Source organism: Onychomys torridus, chromosome 3 (genome assembly GCF_903995425.1).
Source record: "Onychomys torridus chromosome 3, mOncTor1.1, whole genome shotgun sequence".
Classification (NCBI taxonomy): domain Eukaryota; kingdom Metazoa; phylum Chordata; class Mammalia; order Rodentia; family Cricetidae; genus Onychomys; species Onychomys torridus.
Window position 1 is genome coordinate 111,042,054 of NC_050445.1, and position 24,116 is coordinate 111,066,169.

A 24,116-nucleotide genomic window follows, 5' to 3' on the forward strand; every position below is an offset into this window, starting at 1 on the left:
CGTGCGGGCTCTTTGGAGCCCAGTGCCTGTGGTGGGACACCTCACACAGCCCTGGTGCAGGGGGAGGGCTTGGACCTGCCTCAGGTGAATGAATGTCAGGCTCTGCTGATTCCCCATGGGAGGCCTTGCCTTCTAAGAGGTGGGAATGGGGGGGGGGCGTTGCAGGGGAAGGCTGGGGGATGAGAGGAGGGAGGAGAGGGGGGGATTTGTGGTTGGTATGTAAAAATGAATAGAAAATTTCTTTTCTTTTTTCTTTTTTTTTTAGAACATTTCTTAATGAAAATAAAAAAAAGGGGCAGGACACACCCTCTTTCCCTTTAAGCGATCACATGCGCAGATCAGAAGCCATGCCCATGACCTCAAAACTAATCGGTGGAATGAATTTCCACTACAGATTTCTCACACCATGCCTATAAAAGAGACATGAATGGCGCCACCTACACTGGAATTATCGTTCTGCTATATTCTCCATATTATTTTCAAAAGATAGTAGTCCAAATAGAGAACTGTCAAAAGTTGAAGAAAAGGGAGCATATAGGCTGAAGATGTGCATTAGTGTGAAGAGTGCACATCTAGGGTGCACACACCCTGGTTTGATCCCCAGTGATACATAAAACTAGTGTGACTGAGTGCTGGAGTCAGGAGGCTCAGGATTCAAGGGAACCTCTTGCTACATCACAAATTCAATGATGAGTTGGGATATATGATACACTTGTTGAGACAGAAGAGACAGAGACAGACACATACACAGAAACAAAGAGGAAGGAGTGTGTATTGAAGAGGCAGTGATGAGGCACACCTATAATCCTAGCCACCTGGAAAGCTGAGGCACACTGCCTCAAATTTAAGGCCAGCATGAGCCACACAGTACTAGGGTAGGCAGAGTAACACAAAGACCCTGTCTCCAAACAACCAAAAGCTCATTTAACAATGCCATTTTATTTCCAATGTAGAAAACATATTGCAATGGTTTGGGGGATGGGGGTTAATGCCAGTAGAATTGACCAAGGTGGCCTTTGCTCTGAGTGCAGGGCCATCCTCCTCGGCTTCTGAGAGGCACCTCGTCTCATGCTGCAGAGAGGTGAGACATCCAGGTGACCCACAGTGCTGACAAAGCTGGGATCGCCTTGTCAGCCCACCAACTGGAACCTACTCAGCAGTAATAAGAGTCCTCAAAGCTTGGCTTGCTGGGCTCTGTCAACCATAGAGCATCCCGAGAGGACCTACCCAGTGTTCTCAGCAGCATCACCCTGTCTCATTCTCCTAGGTCTTGCTGACCAGGATGCTCCTGCACAGAAGGTCAGGTCTTCCAAAAAGGTCAGGTCTTCCAAAAAGCTACCTGGTTCTTAACTGTGTGCTTCTTTATCACTATTTTTACTTAAGTGTGTGTGCAGATCACTCACACATTGTATGTTTGCACTTGTGTGATTGTACATGTGTGTCCTTGAATACATACATATATATGCTCAAACTTGTATGTATGTAGCACATGTATTCCCTCAAATGTCAATTCACAGATGCTGTACACATTGTGTTTTGGACACAGACTTTCTCAAGGCCAGCAAGATTGATGTACCTGCATCAAATGGAGGTGGTGGTGGAGCATGTCTTGGGGGAAAAAACAAACCCCACACACAAATCACAACAGCAAAACAAAGCAAAAAAGGAGATGCACCTGTCTCCATCCCCAAGTGCTGGGGTGACAAGCTTCAGCAAGCCTGCTCGCCCTTTTTCTTGCATCCTGGGGAATGAATTCCTATCTCACAAGGAAAGCAGGGAGTGCAAAAACAGACAGTCACTGTCCCAGTCCTCTTGTGCTTCTGAATCTCGACCAGGGTGTCCATTTCACACTCTTGACGCTGCCCAGTCGTCTAGCCTTATAAACAACAGAGCCAGGCACAGCAGTGTGTGTCTATGCAGTTTCTTCAGGACCATCCACTGGTCAGCAGAGCTATGAAAGGTATTGTGTTCCTTTATGATGATGGAGAAAAGGAATGAAAGATGGAAGGACAAAATCATGTTAGATGGGTATAGCGGGGCAAGCCTACCCCCACCCCACCCACCAACCCACCCAACCACTCCAGTTGTTGGCACCAGGTGAAGCAGGGACCTCAGCCAACCAGGCGCACTAACTCGGAACTTGTGTGGAAGTGCCACAAGGGGGCAGCACAACACCAGAGTTTCTGACCGGTTGCAGGGCCAGCAGCCTTCCTGCCTTTCCTTTGGTACAGGAGGGGGTCTCCATGCTCTTCATACCTTCCTCCAGTCTGTCCCCTACAGGATCAACAGGAAGCACTACTCACACAGCTCCCCATGCCTCCCACAGGGAGTGCTTGTTGAACAGCTCCCTGGTGCCCTGCACAGGGGATGAACTCAATACTCAGGCCAATTCCAGATGTGAGTCACAGGGAAAAAAAATTACTGCACTGCACATCTAGATGCTGGACTTTCTTCTCTCTATCAGAAAGGTCTTCTGATTCACACGGAGTAGGTGGTTGTTATGGGCTGCCATGTCGCTGTTTTCTCAGATTTGGGCATTAAGATTTGGGGGTAGGGGTTGTTTGCTTTTAAAATAGTGTGTCATTCCTCCTAGACTGACCTCCAACTCTCCCCGTTGGAAGATGACCCTGACCGCCTGATCCTCTTGTTTCCACCCTCCAATACTGGGATACTCAGCATGCTCTACCTGGTTTTATTTTACACTGGAGAAGAACCCAGGGACAAGAACCAAGTGTGCATGCAAGGTATACACAACACTAGTCCTGTTGTTCACTTTCTGTGTTTTAGAGAGAGAGATCTCACAGGGTCACCAAAGCTAGAGAGACCACTGCTCCTTATATAGCCCAGGCTGGCCTTGAGTTTATGGCTCGTCTCCTGTCTAAGTCGGCAGAGTACTGGGATTACACCCTGGCTAGTCTTAAGAAAAATGCACAAACTCCCTGAAAATGGCTAAATGTGAAGGTATGAGATCCCCTGAGGGGTGAGGGAACTAAACCTTCAAGCAGTGGGGGTGAGGCTCCATCTCATAATGTCATCAGATGCAGGTCTGGACATGGGCTGGTTGAGGCTTGTGTCTTCCATCCTGTCCCTCAGAGCTGCATAGAGGGTTAGATGAGACCAAATAGAGGGCGGCTAGTCAGAACAGTCCTTCAAAGCTGCCTGGCTACACAGGTGACAGTCCAGGGACTGCTACATACTGACCTGAGTGACCTTGGGACTGGGACAGCCTCCTTTCCCTCCCTCCTGCCCACATCACAGCTCACCAGCTGCAGAAGAGCAGCTGCCGGATACTGCTCATGTTTATGGCACTCCAAAAGCCTCTCAATAAAAAGACTAGGCCATCTAGAAAGGTTAAAAGAAAAAAAGAGAGAAAGAGAAAATTCAGGGTCAATGGTGTAGATCTGTAATTCTATCAGGAGGTCTTCCTAAGCTACATAGTGAGTCCCAGGCTAGCCTGAGCTACAGGTGTAACTCAGTTGGGACAGTTCTTGCCCGGCATACAGGTGGCCCTGGGTATGGTCCCCAGAACCAAATAAACCAGACATGGTGGGGAATTCCTGTACTCGCTACATTTGGGAGGTGGAGGCAGAGGATTAAAAGTTCAAGGTCATCCACCGCTACATAGATAATTCAAGAAACAAAACCCCTCAAACACACTAAGACCAGGTGCACACCTATATCCCCTCCAATCAGTTGGTTGAGGGCAGGAGGGTGGCCAGTCCTTGGCAGCCTGGACTACAGACAGAAAACCGGACACAAAACAAGAGGAGAGAAAAAAACAAGAGGATTCCTCATTAGAGGGGACTGATAGTTATGACACCGTGGGGCTTAAGAGTCATGTGCTTTGGCAAAGAGAAGGAAAGGCCATGAGTATAAGGAATAAGCAGCAGTGAGGGATATGGGTAAGGACAGGGTTGGAGAACTCTGCATAGTGTGTGTGTGTGTGTGTGTGTGTGTGTGTGTGTGTGTGTGTGTGTGTGTTTGTGCATGATGCATGTGTGACCACGGGTGTGTGTGTGTCTATTCTATTGTAAACCTTTGAGCACACATGTAGACCAGGAATATTCATCAAATGCTCAAATGCTTTTGCACCTTAATTCTCTCTCTCTCTCTCTCTCTCTCTCTCTCTCTCTCTCTCTCTCTCTCTCTCTCTCTTGTCAAGACAAGGTTTCTCTGTAGTTTTGGTGCTTGTCCTGGATCTCCCTCTTTAGACTAGGCTGGCCTTGAACTCACAGAGATCTGCCTGCCTCTGCCTCCCAAGTGCTGGGATGAAAGGGGTTTTCCGGCACCACCCGGCTTTCGGCTTTCACCTTCATTTTCCAGACAGGGTGTCTCACTGACCTCAGGCCAGCAAGCTCCCACACTTGCCTCTCTTCAGCACCAGGCCTCAGATGACATAAGGACATGCCACATCATGTTTTCACACTGTGGTGCTTTAGCCATTTCCCCATCTCCCCAGCCCATGTCCAGCTCTGATAGTTCAAAATATTCAGAATTTCCATATTCTTTTTGAGACGGGATTCCACTCAGCCTGCAACTCACTCCTGCCTATCCTGGCTTGAGCTTCTCAAACTTAACAGAGCAGAATGACTCAGACCTGGAGTTTCTGCCTTGGGGACAGAGACAAGAAGATGAGGATCCTGCTCAAGGTCATCTCTGGCTACAGAGTGGCCTGCCTGGGACAGATGAGACTTTGACTAAACCACAAATGCTAACAGAGTTACAGTACACCTAAGAGGGACTGAGGCAGCAGGATCCTCAGGAATGTAAAGCCAGCCTGGACTATATACCGAGTTCAGTCCAGCCCGAGTTATAGGGCAATACTCTGTGTGGACACTAAAACCATCAGATGAGTCGGGTAGTGGTGATGCATGCCTTTAATCCCCGAACTCAGGAGGTAGAGCCAGGCAGATCTCCGTGAGTTTAAGGCCAGTCTGGTCTACAGAATGAGATCCAAGACAGGTACCAAAGCTACATGGAGAAACCCTGTCTCCAAAAAAAACGAACAAACAAACAAACAAACAAAACAGGAGATAAAAATAGTTTGTAGCGGGGTTGAGGATTTAGCTCAGTGGTAGAGCGCTGGCCTAGCAAGCATAAGGACCTGGGTTCAGTCCTCAGCTCTGGCAACAAAACAAAACAAAACAAAAACAAAACAAAAAAACAACCAACCAAAACCAAAACAAAAATACAAAAACCAATTTCTAGCAAAGTAGACAGAACCAAATGTGAGAAAATAAAACGGAAGTGTGCATGTGACACCTTAATACACCTGTCAGGGAATGAAAGCCAATTTCCATCTTTGGTTGTAGGTGGAATGTGTTCCCTTAGCATGCTTCTGTGAGACTTATTATTAGGGTGTTCTGTTTTCTCATTGGTTGTAAACCCAGCCACATGACCTCCTCCTCGTCACTGCCTGTTTGTACAGAACTCCAGGTCTTCTATGGTTGGTATTGAGATTAAAGGTGTGTGTGTCTGCCATGCTGCCTGTGTCCTTGAACACACAGAGATCTACCTAGCTCTGCCTCCCAAGTGCTGGGGGATTAAAGGTGTGTACCACCACCACCACCACCACCACCACCACCACCACCACCACCACCGCCTAGCTTCTGCTCTGGCTTGCTCTGACCTCAAGGCAACTTTATTAACATACAAATAAAATCACATTTCAATACAAATAAAATATCACTATATTTCCCCTTTTCTATTTTAATAATAAAAAAGGAAAAAAGTTATAACTAATATAAGAAAAACTATATACAAAAGTACAATAACTATATATATCATATATACAAACAATCAATACCTAAGCAATGTCTAGTCCATTTGCATTTGACAAATTCAGAGAAAATAATTCCATTATCTATCCTATTTTGGTAAGTCCAAAATGTACCTGATTCACTTTCTATCCTAACTTATATTACTAACAGAACTGTCTTATAATGTCTTTCAAATTTATACACTTACAGCTCTTAGTGAGTTTTTCTGAAATCCTTAAGAAAGATAATTATAACTATAACCAACTGATCTTCAACTCCCTCAGAGACCCAAGAAGGAAATAATACTACCTAATAAAAAATAAAAACAGGGAGTGCCTGCAAGCAGCTTCCCCCCAAAAAATGTGAGTTGACAGAAACAGCCAGCTGCCTGGACAGTCACCTGAGGTTTCTCCGCAGTGTTGGGGCATCATCTTCAGCCTATAGGCTTAGCGTATCTGACAGACTCATTTGTGAACTAGGATGTATACAAGGTCAACAGTTTGACCTCACATTTGGTGAGAGCAGTCCATGTACCAGAAACATCTGAATTCCATTAGTGTCATGTCATGATTCAGGATTTTAAATTCTGGAAATTATTGATGTCCTTTCAATTCAGCTGTCCATTTTTCTTGGCTGTGTATATGTGGCTTCATCTTGGCATCCCGTTCTTCTCCACATCCCTCTATTAAATGCCAGTCTACTATTGAGAGGGGTGAGCTTAGTTATTCTTCAAGAATAACTGTTTCATCTGCTGTTCCATTGTACATCAGAAGTCATCGGCCCACTCCCTGTTCAGCTGCCTTCGAAGAAAAGGGCATGGCACCTTTTGCAGATTGCAAAGGCCACTCACTTTCAGGGATGGTGCCATATTGTCCTGGCTTCAGAAGATGCCTTTTGTTAAAGCCACAACCACGCTTGTTTTGGCAAGAATTGGTAGTCCTTGGTTTCATGTCCTGTCTGTCCTGTTTTTCAGCAGTTGATTCGAGGATACTTTGTTGTCCAGTGGCTAACTTTTGCCACAATAAAAGTTAACTCCATATGCAGTTTCTTCAATGCCCATATTTTCTCTGAAGTAGATTGGTACTGCCAGGAGCCGACATGTCTCATAGTCATAGCAAAAAAGAAAAATTCCTAAGTTATTAAAACATTTTAAATGCCATATTCTATAGATTTCTGAAGGGTTTGAAGGTGACCTGTCTATCTAAAATATGTTTGATCTTGAAAACACACCTAATATGACTACAAGTTCAATTGTGATGTCTAACCACTAACTTTCATTTCTATATATCCTAATAGTTGGTAATACTAACATTCAAGGATTAGCAAATTGCATTACATTGTTAAATGAATGGTATAAATACAATATCTTGAGCAAGATTAGAAATATGTGTATGGTATATTCTAACAATCTCAATCTCAATAATAATAATAATTTGTATACAATATAAAACAGTCCAATCCAATGTAAAGTATTTAAATCTAGTAATTGTCTTTTTCTCTTTTCTTTTTTTTTTTAACAAGCACCTTTTGCCTAGCCCTTTTCCTAACCCTTAACAACAACTTGTAACCAACCCTCCTAAACAATGAAAACTATACCAGACCCAATACCCATAAAAAGACCAAAAAAACCACCCACCCCATACCACCCCTTTGGGAATGTGGGTGTCGTATTCTTAAAATTGCTTCCTGCTGGGTATGGACGAAGTTATCTTTATTCTGAAAAGAAAAATTTGGGGTTAATTGTCAAATTCTAGGAAAGGTAACTATATTCTTTGTTATCCATAATGCCAAAGTTCAGGGTTTATCTCAAGTCCTTATTCAAGTAGTCTTTGAAACTGGATCATCTCAGCTAGCCATCTCAGAATTGCTCTAAGCACTTTGTAGTCCAAAGCTGATCTGTAGATGATGTTTGTCAGCTTAGTGATATTATTTTCCATGTGGAATTGTCATTGTGGGGCCCCATCTTCTTCCTGGAGATTTCAGTTGATGTTAGGCCTTGCTGTGGATATCGCTCTGTGTAAATAAAGTTCTGATTGGCCAGTGGCCAGGCAGGAAGTATAGGCGGGACAAGAGAGAAGAGAATTCTGGGAAGTAGAAGACTGGGGAGAGACACCGCCAGCCGCCGCCATGAAAAGCAACCTGTAAAGACACTGGTAAGCCACAAGCCATGTGGCAAAGTATAGACTAACAAAAATGGGTTAATTTAAGAGAGAAGAAGTAGATAACAAGCAGCCTGCCACAGCCATACAGTTTCTAAACAATGTAAGTCTCTGTGTGCTTTCTTGGTTGGGTCTGAGCGACTGTGGGACTGGCGGGTAAGAGAGATTTGTCCTGACTGGGCCAGGCAGGAAAACTCTAGCTACAAGGTCTGGCCATGATTTCCTGCAGAAAACTGAAAAGAGACTCGAACACGAAGACATGTATAGGCAGCTAATGGAAGCCCTTTCTCTAGAATTAATTAGTACTCTATATGACCATTATTATCTTAACAAAGTTTATATATATATGTATATCTTGTAAATTTTGATATAAAATTCATACTTTAAGAATAGTTTAAAGAATCAGAATAGAATCAAAGAATTGAGATTAGTAATAGAATAGTCCCTTAAGTAATTTGGTTTTTCTCCTGTCCCATGTCAGAAGATGGCTCTTTCTTCTGGTATGATACAGGGAGTTTGCATTTTCCTTTTAACAACATGCTTGAGTTTAAAGGAGGAGAGAGCCATTCTCCAAAGTCAGCTTTAAATTTTAATTGAACTGGGACTATAAGAAGACCAAGAGTATTAATTTTTTAGAGAAGTGCAGAAACAAACATTTAGGAAGATTTATGAAATTTTGTAGATGATATACCAATAGGCCATTTTACTCTTTTTCCTGGGACAGATGATTTGTCCTTTTTCTTCAGTTGTCTCATTTGTCCAGTGTTCTTCAGATTCCTTAGCCTTCATTCTCCTAAAAGACAAAAACAAAAACCCTTTCCCAAGACTAATTTTGGGGAGGTTCCTTTTTGGCAAGTTACATCTGATTAAATGAAAAGGCATGTATTAATGGTATAAGTGAGTTTAAACTGGATGGTCAAGTTGGTTGATGAACTATCACCTCCTCTAATTAAGAGGTCTCTCTTGTTCAAATTGAACCTTTATCAATTTTGATGGTACCCACAGCTTATCTTCTCCTGCAGAAACAAAAGCAAAACCTCATCCCCAACGTAACACATACCCTGGTTTCCATTCTGAGGTCAGCACATCCTTGAAGTATATAGGCTGATTTAATTCTGTAGTTTTTTTTATTAACCAATGTCTCTCTGCAGCTGTTGTTCCTTTCTCATTAGCACTGAGAAAATTCAAAGTTAATAGAGCATTGTGCAGTCTACTTCTGGGGGTTTTTGTTACCCCTTTCTGTTTATTTATCATGTCCTTTAGAGTTCTGTTGGATCTTTCTATAACTGCTTGGCCTGTAGATTATGTGGTATACTTGTAATATGTTTTATATTATAATAAGCAAAAAACTGTTTCATTTTAATAGAGACATATGCTGGAGCATTGTCAGTTTTAATTTGTGCAGGTATACCCATGATGGCCATAACTTCTAGCAAATGAGTGATTACAGAATCAGCTTTTTCAGAACTCAAAGCAGTCACCCATTGAAATCCTGAATAAGTATCGATAGTATGGTGTACATTTTTCAATTTTCCAAATTCCGCAAAGTGAAACACATCCATCTGCCAGATTTCATTCCTCTGAGTACCCTTTGGGTTACATCCTGCTGGTAATGGTGTCTGATTGTAGAAGGAACAAGTAGGACATTTCTTTACAATTTCCTTGGCTTGTTGCCAGGTTATGGAAAAATCCTTTTTTAAACTTTTACTATTGACATGATGTTTCTTATGAAATTCTGATGCCTCCAGCACATTTCCTATCAATAATTTATCAATCTCATCATTCGATTGTGCTAGAGGGCCTGGCAGACCAGTATGGGATCAGATGTGAGTTATATATAAAGGATGACTCCTTTCCCTGATTGTATCTTGTAGTTGAATAAATAGTGAAGTTAATTCTGAAGCATCAGGGATAAATTCTGCAGTCTCAATATGTAATACCACTCTTTCAGCATACTGAGAGTCAGTAACTATGTTGAGAGGTTCTGAAAAATCCATTAATACCAACAGGATAGTATACAATTTCGATTTTTGAACTGAATTATAAGGACTTTGAACCACTTTACTTAAATTTTCTGATTTGTAACCTGCCTTTCCTTGTTTGTTGGCATCTGTATAAAATGTCCGAACTCCAGATATGGGTTTTTCACGTACAGTTCGAGGCAAGATCCAATCAGTTCTCTTTATAAGATCAATTCTATTGCTTTTAGGATATTTGCTGTTAATTTCTCCCAAAAATTACTGCAAGCTCTTTGCCAAGGTTCACTTTCTGTCCATAATTTTTCAATATCCTCTTTAATTAAAGGTACAACAATTTCTGCTGGGTCTATTCCTGCTAATTGACGAAGTCTCAATTTTCCTTTCAAAATTAAGTCAGAGATTTTTTTCCACATAAGTTTTTAATTTTTTATTTGGTTTATTTGGTAAAAAAAATATCCGTTCCAATATAATATCTTCTCTCTGCATTAATATTCCTGTAGGAGAATGCTTAGAAGGTAAAATAACCAAAATGCAATCCAGCTTTGGATCAATATGATCTACATGTCCTTCATGTACTTTTTTTTCTACAAAGGCCAATTCTTTCTCAGCTTCAGGTGATAATTCTCTTGGACTATTTAAGTCCTTGTCACCTTCTAAGGTTTTGAACAAATTATTCAGTTCATCATTTTTTACCCCAACAATAGTTTATAGATGAGAAATTCCCCAAATAATCTTTGAAAGTCATTAAGAGTCTGTAGGCAATCTCTCCTAATTTGCACCTTTTGAGGTCTAATTTTTTGTAGCTCTATTTTATATCCTAAATAATTAATAGAATCTCCTCTTTGTATCTTTTCAGGAGCAATTTGTAATCCCCAGCAGGGCAATATTTTCTTTACTTCTTCAAACATTTTTTCTAAAGTATCTGCATTTGAGTCAGCTAGTAAAATATCATCCATATAATGGATAATTATAGATTTAGGAAATTTTTTACGTATCACTTCCAAGGGCTGTTGCACAAAATATTGGCACAGGGTTGGACTATTCAACATTCCCTGTGGGAGGACTCTCCATTGAAATCTTCTAACTGGTTGAGAATTATTGTAAGTAGGCACTGTGAAAGCAAATCTTTTTCTGTCTTTTTCTTGTAAGGGTATTGAAAAGAAACAGTCTTTTAAATCGATAACTATGAGAGGCCATCCTTTAGGTAACAGAGCAGGCAAAGGAATTCCAGATTGTAGAGAGCTCATTGGCTGAATTACTTAGTTAATTGCTCTAAGGTCTGTTACCATTCTCCATTGACCAGATTTCTTTTTAATAACAAATACAGGAGAATTCCATGGGCTAGTAGATTCTTTAATATGCCGAGCATTTAACTGTTTTTCTACCAGCTCTTCTAAAGCCTGGAGTTTCTCTGTTGTTAAAGGCCATTGATGAACCCATACAGGCTTGTCTGTTAACCATTTTAAAGATAGAGCTGTTGGTGTCTTTGGAAGATCATCAGTTTTTGTGCCCTGTTCTTGTATAATATGAATGGCTGGTGACCACTCATTAGAATAATACCTTCTAATATTTCTCTCAGAAACATGTGCTAGTTTATGATTTATTTCTGAGGGTGGAGGGATGTTAATCTGAGTATTCCATTGTTGTAACAGGTCTCGACTCCACAGGTTCATAGCTATGTTAGCCACATATGGTTTTAATGTGCCTCTCTGTCCTTCTGGGCCTATACATTCGAGCCATCTTGCACTCTGTTTCACTTGCGATAATGTTCCAATTCCTAACAGTTGAACATTTACCTCCTGAAGAGGGCAAGATGGATGCCAAAATTCTGGTGCAATTATGGTCACATCAGCACCTGTGTCTACCAGACCAGACAACAAAACATTTATTTTTATTGTTAATTTTGGTCTTTGTTCATTTATAGAAGTTTGCCAAAAAATTTTCTTTATGGTTTCTCCTGAATTTTCTGTTCTGTCTCAGTTATTCCATTACTCTGAGTAGCCTGGTTTATTCCAGTAGGCATTTGGTTATTTAACTGCTCTGAGTAGGGGTCTCCTCTACAATTGCAGGAAAGGTCTGAACTGGATTCACTGTAGGGTCCTGCGTGAGGCCCCTCTGGGAGTTTCCTGAAGACTGAGGCTAAGTATTACCTTGTGTAGTGGATAGCCATCCCAGCATTGGCCTGGAAATTCCAACCCCCATTGAGGCTTCGGTAATGGTCACGCCCACAAGGCGGGGTGGAGGAGGCAGCGGAAGACCCAGTATTGAGAGGAGGGCTCTCTCTTGGTTCTGGGATGCAGGAGGTAGACTGAGCAGAGTTCTCCAGAGAACACCGCCAGACTGCGCCATACCTTTGCCAGACCCTACAACCAATCCCTTCATTTGTAAGTTACCCCACAAAATAAACCTCCCTTTTAACTACATGGAGTGGCCTTAATAATTTCCCCAATATCTGGCGCCCAACGTGGGGCAAATTCCAAAGGCCTGGACGGCTCCCTCCCTCAGCCTCCTCCCTGGCTGGCAGGTACCTAAACCCGCCTGCAAAGTTCCATTTAACCAGGGAATGCCTACACAGTTCAATTCCCAAAAAAGGGAGCAGCTAGTCCAGTCTCAGTTCCCTAGCTTAGCCCCTAGACCAGCAAAAACTGCTGTGAGTGAGGCGTTCCCACTCCTCCCTGAGTGCCAGCTCCCTGCCATCTTGGCTCCTGCCTTCAACTGCCACCAGCCAAGGTTGCCAGCAGGCCCTGCTTTGGAGCTATACCAATGCCTCCTGCTGGCTGAAAAGTGCTACTGCACCCCCTAAAACCACAGAAAGGTAAGTTTATTTCAAGTAAAAGTACTTGATAATTTTCCACCTTAAAACTGACTAACAAATTTTGAGTAATTCTTGTAATATGGCTGACAACATTACCTCACTAGAATTTAAAAACCTTTTTGCCTGTATGATGAATGACATTTTCCTGGAAATATACGACCTCCCTAAGACATATCTGGCCTGTACCATTTTGACATTCATTGTAATAATCAGGGAAAGCAGGATACAAATCAGGAGACGTAAGTAAAGTGGTACAAAGTCCATACAGCTCTGTACAAAAGGCAGAACCATATGCCGTTCTTATGGTACTGATGGACTTCACAGAACCCCTCAATATAGTCACTGACTCTCAATATGCAGAGAGAGTTGTTTTATACATTGAAACTACTGAATTTATTCCTGATAAAACAGAATTAACTTTATTAATCATACAATTGCAGGAAATCATCAGAAAAAGGGAACATCCTATATATATAACACATATCAGATCCCATACAGGTCTGCCAGGACCTTTAGCACAAGGTAGTGATGAGATTGATCAGTTACTAATAGGTAATGTGCTAGAAGCCTCAGAATTTCATAAGAAACACTATGTAAATAGCAAAGGTTTGAAGAAGGATTTCTCCATTACTTGGCAACAAGCTAAGGATATTGTGAAAAAATGTCCTACTTGTTCCTTCTATAACCAAACTCCATTACCTGCAGGGAGCAATCCAAAAGGTATACAGAGAAATGAAATTTGGCAGATGAATGTGTTTCATTTTGCAGAATTTGGAAGATTAAAGTATGTACACCATACCATTGACACCTATTCAGGATTTCAGTGGGCAACTCCTATGAGTTCTGAAAAGGGTGATTCTGTGATTACACACCTATTAGAAGTTATGGCCATCATGGGAATACCTGTACAAATTAAGACAGATAATGCCCCAGCATATGTCTCCAATAAAATGAGACAGTTCTTTGCTTATTACAATATAAAGCATGTTACAGGTATACCACAGAATCCCACAGGCCAAGCAGTCATAGAAAGATCCAATTGAACTTTAAAGGATATGCTAAATAAACACCAACAGGTAACAATGACTACTAGAAATAGATTGCTTAGTGCTTTATTAACCTTGATTTTTCTCAATGCTGATGAGAAAGGAACAACAGCTGCAGAGAGACATTGGACGACAGATAAAACTCCTGAGCTAAACCAACCGGTTTATTTCAAAGATGTGTTGACCTCAGAATGGAAACCTGGATATGTCCTATGTTGGCGAAGGGGTTTTGCTTTTGTTTCCACAGGAGAAGACAAGCTATGGATACCAACAAAATTAATAAAAATTCAATTTGAACAGGAGAAACATCTTGATGAGGAGAAGTAAAAGATCATCCACCAACATGACATCTCTTCAGGTTGTAAGAAAGATTTAACAATCAAAGGTTGGGGTAGGGTTCTGTTTTTGTCTTTCCAGGATAATGGAAATACCCATCTTCCAGAAATCATAAGGCCTTGGATATCCGGATGTTTACAACAACAACAAAAAGACTCCATTGGTACCAATCTTCACAGGGTAAGATATCACTGTCTAACATCTATATCTCTATCAATCTAGAATAGTTGTGGTTCCAATTTAATTATAAATCAAGCTGGCTTTGGAGATGGAATTGTCTCACTCCTTCTCTAAACCCAAGCATATTGATAAAAGAAAAGGTTGAGAGATTCTTCAGTCCCATATCAGAAGAGCCCTCTGGTGTGAGACAGAAGGAAACCAATTATAAGGGACCATTATCTTCAAGATTCTAATTCTCTCCATGCTTACCCTTGATTTCTTGGAATCCTTTCTTACATGTCATGACATCTTTAAATCCAAACCTTCCATTCTGATAAAAAATAAGTTTTTTCCAATAGCAATCTCTGAAGTCTCCAGAAGGAAGATGGGGTCCCAACAACAACAACTCTACCCAATCCAGAATGATGCCATGATAATATTCATCATACTACACTTCTTGCCAGAATTTCAGACAATCTTACCCATTACTCTGAGAGCTGCTGCAGAATCTACAGTTAGTCTAACTGAGATTTAACTATCTGAGCTTTCTTACAATACCCAACAGAGGTACCATCGCCCCCTAAACAGCAGGAAGCAATTCTAAGAAAATGATGTCCCTTATCCCTAAGGTTTCATATTTCTCAGGGTTATGGATAATGGTTCTAGGGTTGGGGGTGGAAGAAACTGTTAAACTCAGTACTCTCCTTAAGGAAAGATAATATGTCTCAAAAAAAAAAAAAAGGAAAAAAAAAAAGGGAAAAGAAGAAATAGAATGGATAGGTATAAGATATTATGGTAGACTATCATATACATTAGTAAACAAATTTAGTAATATAGCAGCCTTTGCACTGTTATGAATTCTTATATGTTGATACAAATATAAACTTTTTATATTCCTATTTAAGATAATTTGTATATTGATACAAATACAGAACTATGTTTGTTATATTGTACACATATTTTTACTTTTATTTGAAATATTTTTTTTTCCAGAGCTGAGGACCGAACCCAGGGCCTTGCACTTGCTAGGCAAGCGCTCTACCACTGAGCTAAATCCCCAGCCCCTGAAATATTTGTATATTGATACAAATGTGAATTTATATCTGTCATACTGTATTTATGTTCTACTTCTGTTTAAGATATTCTGTATACTGATATATATTTAGGATTATTATTATATTGCATATTGCACTATACATTCCTACCTCTGTTAAAGATACTTTGTGTATTGTCACAATTTAAAGTCATTGTCCTTTTACTGTACATTTGCTTACAGACTGTTTGCCTTATTTATATGAAGTCTTAGTCCTTAGGTTGTTTAGGTAGATAAGACTTATAGAGTTATTGTCACCTATGCTTGTCATCTCTATAATTATGTTAGTTAGGTTATCCAGATTTATAAATATATAGGTCAGATGGACAGGTAATCTTCAAACACTTTATGGACCTAGAGAATATGGCATTTAAATAACTTAGAATTCTGTTGATGTGAGACACAAATGCTCTTGGCAATACCAATTTGATCCCAAGAGAATGTTGGGCTTCTAAGACATTTCCATTTGCAAGTTTGTCTTCTTGGCACAAAATGGCCTACTGGGCAAAGAACTGCCCTTGCCTCAACTGCTGACAGTATAAATGCTGTCCTTTCTGGACAAGCGGGACACAAGGAAAGTGACCACTATACTTTGCCAAGACAGGGTAAGATGGTCTTTCAGAATTCCTGCTTCTGAAAATGGTCTGTCAGATACTCTAGGCCTGTAGCCAATTTGAATGCACCAACGATGCTGAGAAACATTAGGTGACTGTCCAGGCTGCCAGCTGTCTCTGTCTACTCTTGCAAGACTCCCGAAAGTTGCTTGCATCCTTCTCCCATTTCTCAGGTATTATTATATTCCTTCTCAGGTCTTTGATGAGGTTGAAGATTAGCAGTTATAGTTACAAATTAGTATATATACATATATAATATCTTAGATAGAATATATTAAGTATTAGACTCAGGTTCTTTAGGATAGAACACCTTTTGGAATGATCTTTGTAATATACCACCTACTCATGCTCTAGACTTCCCTGGATTTTACTATGTGTTTTTTGCTTGATATTGTTTGCACTTATTGTAATTCCAACTTATCTAGGTCATTATCCCTCATTACTCCTGGACAATATTTGATAACCATCTCTTTGTATATAGTCTTGTATTAGGTTAGAACTTTCTTATTTAGACAAAAGGGGGAGATGTAGTGGATAGCCATCCCAGCATTGGCCTGGAAGTTCCAACCCCCACTGAGGCTTTGGTAATGGTCATGCCCACAAGGCGGGGCGGAGGAGGAAGCGGAAGACCCGGGATCGAGAGGAGGGCTCTCTCTTGGTTCTGGGATGCTGGACGCAGGAGGTAGACCAAGCAGAGTTCTCCAGAGAACACCGCCAGACTGCGCCATACCTTTGCCAGACCCTACAACCAATCCCTTCATTTGTAAGTTACCCCACAAAATAAACCTCCCTTTTAACTACATGGAGTGGCCTTAATAATTTCCCCAATAACCTTGTCTGTCCCTTGTTGATCTACATTCATTGGTCCAGCCTTACCACACCTTCTACATACTCCAGAAGGAAGGGGTATTCTGTTGCCATTGTTCCTTGAAGAAACATTTTTTCTAGAAGTGCCCTGTTTACAGTCCCTTTTCAAATGTCCTTGTTTTCCACATCCAAAACATCTGACATTCCTCAAACCTCTTGAAATTGCTTCTCCTACCCACATATTATCATGATCATGAGCCTCAAAATTAACCATGTCTCTAATCCAATCTTCCAAGGGTGTAGATCTTGCCTTTAACAGCCTGATTATTCTCTTGCATGGTGCATTTGCCTTCTCAAAAGCCAAAGATTTAATTATTATCTGGCTAGCTTCTGAATCTGGGACCATTCTCTTTACTGTTGAAGTCAGTATTTGTAAGAAATCTGTGAAAGATTCTTTTGGGCCCTGTATAACCTTTGTAAATGACTCAGTTTTCTTTGCTGGTACCTCAACTCTGTCCCATGCATTCAAGGCTGCCATTTGACATAGAATTAGAGTTTGGATATCATATAAACTTTGTGTTTGTACTGCAGCATATTGGCCTTCTCCAACAAGCTGATCCTGGAAGACTTGTGTACCTCTATCCCTACATTGTTTTTGCTATGTTTTTAGCTTCCTCTTTGAACCACATTTGCCACTGGAGCTGCTGTCTGGGTTCCAGAACAGCCTGTGCCAGCTCCCGCCAGTCCTGTGGTATAAATCCTATTATAAGTTGACCAGGAGTTTAACATTTGCTTTACATATGGAGAATTCATGCCATAAGATACTATTGCTTCCTTAAACCTTCGTAAGTCTAGCATTTCAACTGGAGTCCAAATATTTTGTGTATTCACTTGACCAGGTTGCTGTTGTATGGTTACCAGATAAATTAAGGGTGATTATGTGAAAACAGGCTTCCTTTCTGTAACCTTATAATCCAATCCTGAAACAACTTCACTGTTAATTTCTTCTGTTTGAATCTGAATTTCTCTATAATTCATATTAACAGATTTAACAGGTTTTTCTAAAATTTTTATCCTGGCACTTAAATTGACTATCTTTTTAAATTGTAAAATAAGGATAAGAAGAATAATAATGTACATAATTCGATCAACATTAATCTTCTCATATAGTTCCATTATCAGACTGCCTAAAATTTCAAACAAAGCCCAATTTTCTTCCAATGTACACATAAAACCCATTTTTTTTTAATGTGGAAAAAAAATCTCTTTTAAATAGTTTCCTTTAAAATATCTGATATAAATGACACCAATTCTGCATAGGACAGTAGAAATCCGAGGGAATTTCAAAACAGCTACCTAGCGTCCGAGGTGGGAATCCAGAGAGAGAGAGAGAGAGAGAGAGAGAGAGGAAGCAAGAAAGTGTAGCCATGTTCTGACTAAAAGCTTGAGTCCAACCACGTGTTCCTGTTTGAGACGAGTCGAGCCTGGGCTCTGGCTTCCTTAAGCTCCGACCAACCACGTGAGCTGGCGTTTCAGCCAAAAGCAGCCTATCTGCAGTTGTGTGTAGCTCCTGCAAGTATCGGTAGCTCCCGCAGGCCTGAGTTGTTTGTAGCACCGGCTTTTTAAGCAAGTAACTCCAGCTGTGGCAGTAACGGCTTGTAGGTAAGGTAGGTTGGGCCTGAGTCCTAAACTGAGCTAGGCCCGGGTTAGGCCCAAGCTAGGGAGCCGGGCCCGCCCAGGCAGGAAGCCAGACCCACTGCCAAGGCAAGCTGTTTTTTAATGAATTCTTGCCGCGATGGGCGCCAAATGTAGATGTAACCGGCTTGTTAAATAAGAAACACAGAACCAATTGCAGAGTTAAAAGCCATGAGCTCAGAGCAAGAGTGGAAAACCTTACCTTTCACTGCTTCTGCTGTCCTTCCTCTCCGCAAGAGACCTACTGCTGTGTGTCCTATCTTTTTTTATAGACTTTCTGTTCTGTTTTCTGATTGGTTGTAAACCCAGTCACATGACCTCCTCGTCACTGCCTGTTTGTACAGACCTCCAGGTCTTCTATGGTTGGTATTGAGATTAAAGGTCTGCCATGCTGGCTGTGTCCTTGAACACACAGAGATCTACCTAGCTCTGCCTCCCAAGTGCTAGGATTAAAGGCATGCACCACTACTGCCTAGCTTCTGCTCTGGCTTGCACTGACCTCAAGGCAACTTTATTAATATACAAATAAAATCACATTTCAATACTGATAAAATATCACTATACCCTTCCACTTTAATAATAAAACAAGGAGTCATAAGAATGACAGCGGCTCCAGAGCACTGGCCCTGCCTCGGTTACAGACTGATATTGTCCCCTAGTAGGTGGAGAGTGTTTTGCTCTTCATTTGGACCCTAGCCTTCCATGACAAGTTTGTAATAACTCATCATGTCACACTCAAAGAATTCAACTTATTCTCTTTAAATTCAGATTGATGGGTCCTATAGGATGACAGCTCCTGACTACATTGGGATGTTGTGATAAAATACTGTGTTCCATGGCACCCCAGTATCTAGGACTAACATCTGTGGGGCTGAGAGAAAGTTGACACCATTTGTCACATGGTCCCCATTGTTCCTGAGATTTCTCACCAAAGTCCACGATCCCAGAAGACAGTGACCTGATATGTTCAAAATGCCCAAGAAAGTGCTTGTCATCCAGAACCCTATAGACAACATGTGAAGGAGATGGAGGCCTATCCTGGCATCCGAAAGCCTTCTGCTCTCCAACAAAATGCCTTAGTTTGTCCCTTATAAACAACAGAAATCGGTTGCTTGTGTATCTGGACATTGGCAAAGATCAAGATACCAACAGATTGAGTGTGTAGCAGGGGATGCTTTCTAACTCTAATTGGTACTTTGCATGTACTCCCATGTTCTCAAGGAAAAGCATGAGCTCAGTCTATCAATCCCTTTTCTAGAGGCCACATGTTCTGCTGTGTGGCAAGTCTTTAGTGCTTGTGAGTCCCCAAATCTTAATACTGATGTTTTATGATTGACATTTCAACAGAGACCTGGCAGGTCACAGACACAGACTCACACTTATACACACACACACACACACACACACACACACACACACACACCTTACAATTAGACATGATACAACTAGCTGTGTCCATCCTGAGAGGACTCATTCATGGCAACTCATGAACATTATATACGAGCTCAATGGGGAAACCAGGAAATTCTGTTATGGGATATTTGATGGCACTGAGAAACTCAGAGACTGGTAATAGAATTAACCTTGGGTCAGGTGGTGGAGTCGGCAACTAGTTGACAGGAATTAGCCATAAAGATAAAGGAGGAACCAGGAATATGGATAGAGAGATGCACAGGAAGGAGGGGGGAGGGACTTAGAGATTTGGGTCTTTATGGTTTGGGATGAGTGTAGAGACACTTTTCTCCATGGGTCTCTGGCCAAAAAGCAAGGTCTTCTGGTTGCTTCTCGGCCTCTTTCATCTTGCAGGTTTTCTCCCCAACATCTGATTCCCAAGTCCTTATTGGTAAATAGAACAATAGAGTCTTAGTTAAAACTTACATTTTGGACAGGTCTGTGATGGGGCATGGCTTTAATCCCAGCACTCAGGAGGCAGAGGTAGGCAGAACTCTGTGGGTTCCAGGCTAGCCTAAGCTAAAGAATGAGTTTCAGGACAGGCTCCAAAGATATACAGAGAAACCCTGTCTCAACAAAGCAAAAAAATTTAAAAAAATTATGGGATCGGGGATTTAGCTCAGTGTTAGAGCATTTGCCTAGCTGTGGCCCTGCTGATACAGGTAGAATCAGAAATCCCTCTAGGCCTCCAGCTGTATGGTGGGGTGCTGCCTCTGGGGCCTCGGGGCACTGATGGCAGTTAAAATATCAGTAGATTGAGGCAAGGCCACTAAACTGACAGAGAAACAACCAAAGTCTCATAAAGGTGAGCACATGGCAATTATTAAAGCTAGGAGAGTGGAGGCAGGGGAAACAGCAGTTCAAGTCGTCTTTGGCTCCACAGTGGTCTTGAGGCTAGCCTGTGCTATAGGAGAGACTGTCTCATCAAACCAAAAAGCAAAAGCAAAGAGAAGAGCAGGGACTGCTTTTGATTTGTACATGGTCGAGGTTCCCAATGCTTCAGAAATATCGTTTGCTGTGAGACACAGGGCATGGACACAGTGAGTGTGACATCAACTACTGAGGGGGAGGGCTGTGGGCAGCCTCTTCCATGTTCTTGAAGCTACGCTGCTGTCACCTCCCATCAGAAGTCATTGGTTTTACATGTTAGATGGTCCTCAAAGGACCCACCCAGAACCAGCTATGTGACATGAGCCAAGGAAACTGGATGGAAATTTGCAAGAGGTCAAGAAAGATGTTTTCTGTCAAGAAAACGTTCACACTGCCTGAAGACAACATGTGTATACACATTCCACACTTAAGTGCTGGCTAGCAATTCTAGCAAACCAAATCATCACACGATGAAAGGGAGACATGGGTACTGTCCAGCAATGGGCACCGAAGTCCTACTTGCCAGTTCTCTATCAGGTATTAGATTTCAGAAAGCCACAGAGGATAGGCCCTCCCTCATCATCCACACCTGGGATACCTGGAAGGAGACTGAAGGGCTTTGGTGTTGGTTGAAACCATGAAGTTTCTGCTACCCGAGACCTCTCCCCAAAGATGAAAAGATTAAGATTGGAGGTGGTGGCACATGCCTTTAATGCCAGTATGTGGGAGGCAGAGGCAGGCAGACATCTGTGGAATCAAAGCCAGCCTGGTCTACAGAGTGAATTCCAGGACAGCCAGGGCCACACACAGAGAAACCTTGTCTGGATAAACCAACAAAGAAAAGAGTAAATTATTTATTTTTTTGTAGATTTATTTATTTATTATGTATACAGAAGAGGGCATCAGATCTCATTACAGATGGTTGTGAGCCATCATGTGGTTGCTGGGAATTAAACTCAGGACCTCTGGAAGAGCAAGCAGTTGGTGCTCCTAACCTTTGAGCCATCTCTCCTGCCCAAGAGTAAAGTTTTATTCAAGGCCAGGTTTTGGAAGCTTAGGGAAAGACTGCCCTTGTCAATGAATTGTCCCCTCTTTTTCCAAAGGGACAGGTGTTTGGGGTGGGTCTGTGGAGTGCGGACCATGATTCCAGCACTAGGAAGTTTTGTTCCTGGACATGTTCTTTGGCCAGCAGACCTGATCCTTTGCTTCAAAACCATTATTGTCTACACCCTCTGTGCATGATAGCACACAGCTTTAGTCCAATGATCACCCCCCACTTAAGTTAGAAAATGAAAATGACCCATGAAAAGGCAGCTTCCATCAGACAGAAGAACAGAAGATGGTGGAGGGACAGGGTGTGGAAAGTCCCCCCAAGGAAAGTTCTTTTCTTCTTCGAAGAGCAGGCTCTTTTTAGACTTTCATTTTTTCTCTTCTTGAATTATTTGCGGCTGCCTTGTTTCATCCATAACTTGAAAGGAACGGAATCTCATCTCTGACCTGTTTGAAACCATGACTTTTGACCTACCAGACTAAGTTAAAGACCTAGGACGAGACTTTTCCTAAAGGACAGACACAGAGGATATCCCTCCTCAAACGCCTTCTACCTAGGCAGGGGTGATGCCCGCCTTTAATCCAGCACTAGGGAGGGAGACCCACTGTGACTTCTGAATTTGTGGTTAACCTGGTCTACAGAATGAGTTCCAGAACACCAGTGCCACATTGTGAAACCTTGTCTTGGGAAAAACACTCCTGCCCCCCAAAAAAACAAAATAGAAAAAAGAAAGACCATCCAATGTGGCCTCTCATTCCTTGGACTAGGAGTCCACAAAACATAGAAAGGAAGAGCCTGACATAAAAAGGAAACACTAGAGACTTGAATCAATGGGCAGGAGTTAGTGAGATGAGAGGAATGTGTTCCAAGCTCATGTATATGTATGGGAAGGTCACTGTGAGATTACATACACAAGATGATGGCTAATATAAACTAATGCACATTTTTTAATTGTGGAAAAGGGATAAATCAAAGTGAAAATGACATAGATAAAAAAGAATACAAAAATAAAGTGGGAGATTATCAAGAAAAATAAGAGTAAGGACAATCATTCCTGAAACCAGTAAGTTGTGGTGGTACTGTGTTCCCCAAAATATTATGTACCCTAATAAACTTATCTGGGGTCAGAGGCAGAACAGTCACGATATTAAACATAGAGGATAGGCAGTGGTAGCACCTGCCTTTAATCCTAGCATTCCAGAAGCAGAGATCCATCTGTTCAAGGATACAGCCAAGCGTGGAGACTCACGCCTTTAATCCCAGGGAGTGATGGTAGAAAGCAAAAAGATATAGGAGGTGTGAAGACCAGAAACTAGAAGCATTTGGTTGGTTAAGCATTCAGGCTTTGGAGCAGCAGTTCAGCTGAGATTCATTTGGATAAGGACTCAGAGGAAACAGGATCAGCTGAGGAACTGGCAAGGTGAGGTAGCTGTGGCTTGTTCAGCTTCTCTGGTCTTCCAGCATTCACCCCAATACCTGGCCTCAGGTTTTATTTTATTAATAAGTACCTTTAAGATTCCTGCTACATCTGGTGACCATCGGTCATAGTACGAATTCATGAAAAAGCCTCTTGCTTCTGGCCTTGCGTGCTCCCGTTCAGACCCAAGCTACACTCAGCCAGTTGTGGTGGCACACTGGTTGGATTTACTGAAGAGGGCAGAGGCATAAGGATTCCGAGTTTGAGGCCAACCTAGGAGAAGCTTCTGCCTGGGCCTAGCCACAAGCAGTGGTGCGACCATGGAGGCAGTGGCTGCGGCTCAGAGTTGCTGGCTCTTTCTCATTGTGTTGGTGACTGCAATGATGATGCCACCAGGGACAATGGGTTTACTACTGCTTGTTCAGAGAAGAATTGCCAGGACCATGGTATTATAAGAAAGCATCGGCAAAGGTCAATTTGGAAATATTTGGCAAGACTAATAGTGGGGAGAAATTGCTGTGAAGATAATCTCTTCTAAGGAAGTAAGTTCATGGTTCCAAGAGACAGACATTTATCAGACTGTGTTTGCTCCAAACCACAGAAGAGGCACACACACACACACACACACCCACACACACACCCCTAAAGGGAACCATGACTATGCCTAACAGCAACTTTAAAATCTTCAAAAGGATGACAGGATCCCACAACAATTATTCCACATGGACTATGATAAAGCCATGAAGCTGATTAACACCACCAAAAGATCGACTTTGGACTACAAACTTCTCAGGACAATTTTGAGATGACAAGCTGAGATGATCCCTCCTGACCAATACTTGAACAACGACTTGAAACAAGTCC

General features: G+C 41.8%; 1 long non-coding RNA gene across 1 annotated transcript; it reads right to left on the reverse strand.

The window, feature by feature from the left end:
• Nucleotides 1–1,681: 1,681 nt before the first annotated feature.
• LOC118579294 lies at nucleotides 1,682–18,688 on the reverse strand. Its single transcript, XR_004944461.1, has 4 exons — nucleotides 18,665–18,688; nucleotides 3,202–3,342; nucleotides 2,996–3,095; nucleotides 1,682–1,971 (listed from the first exon to the last, which is right to left on the reverse strand). It is a non-coding gene; the product is annotated as an uncharacterized LOC118579294 (long non-coding RNA).
• Between the last annotated feature and the right edge of the window lie 5,428 nt (nucleotides 18,689–24,116).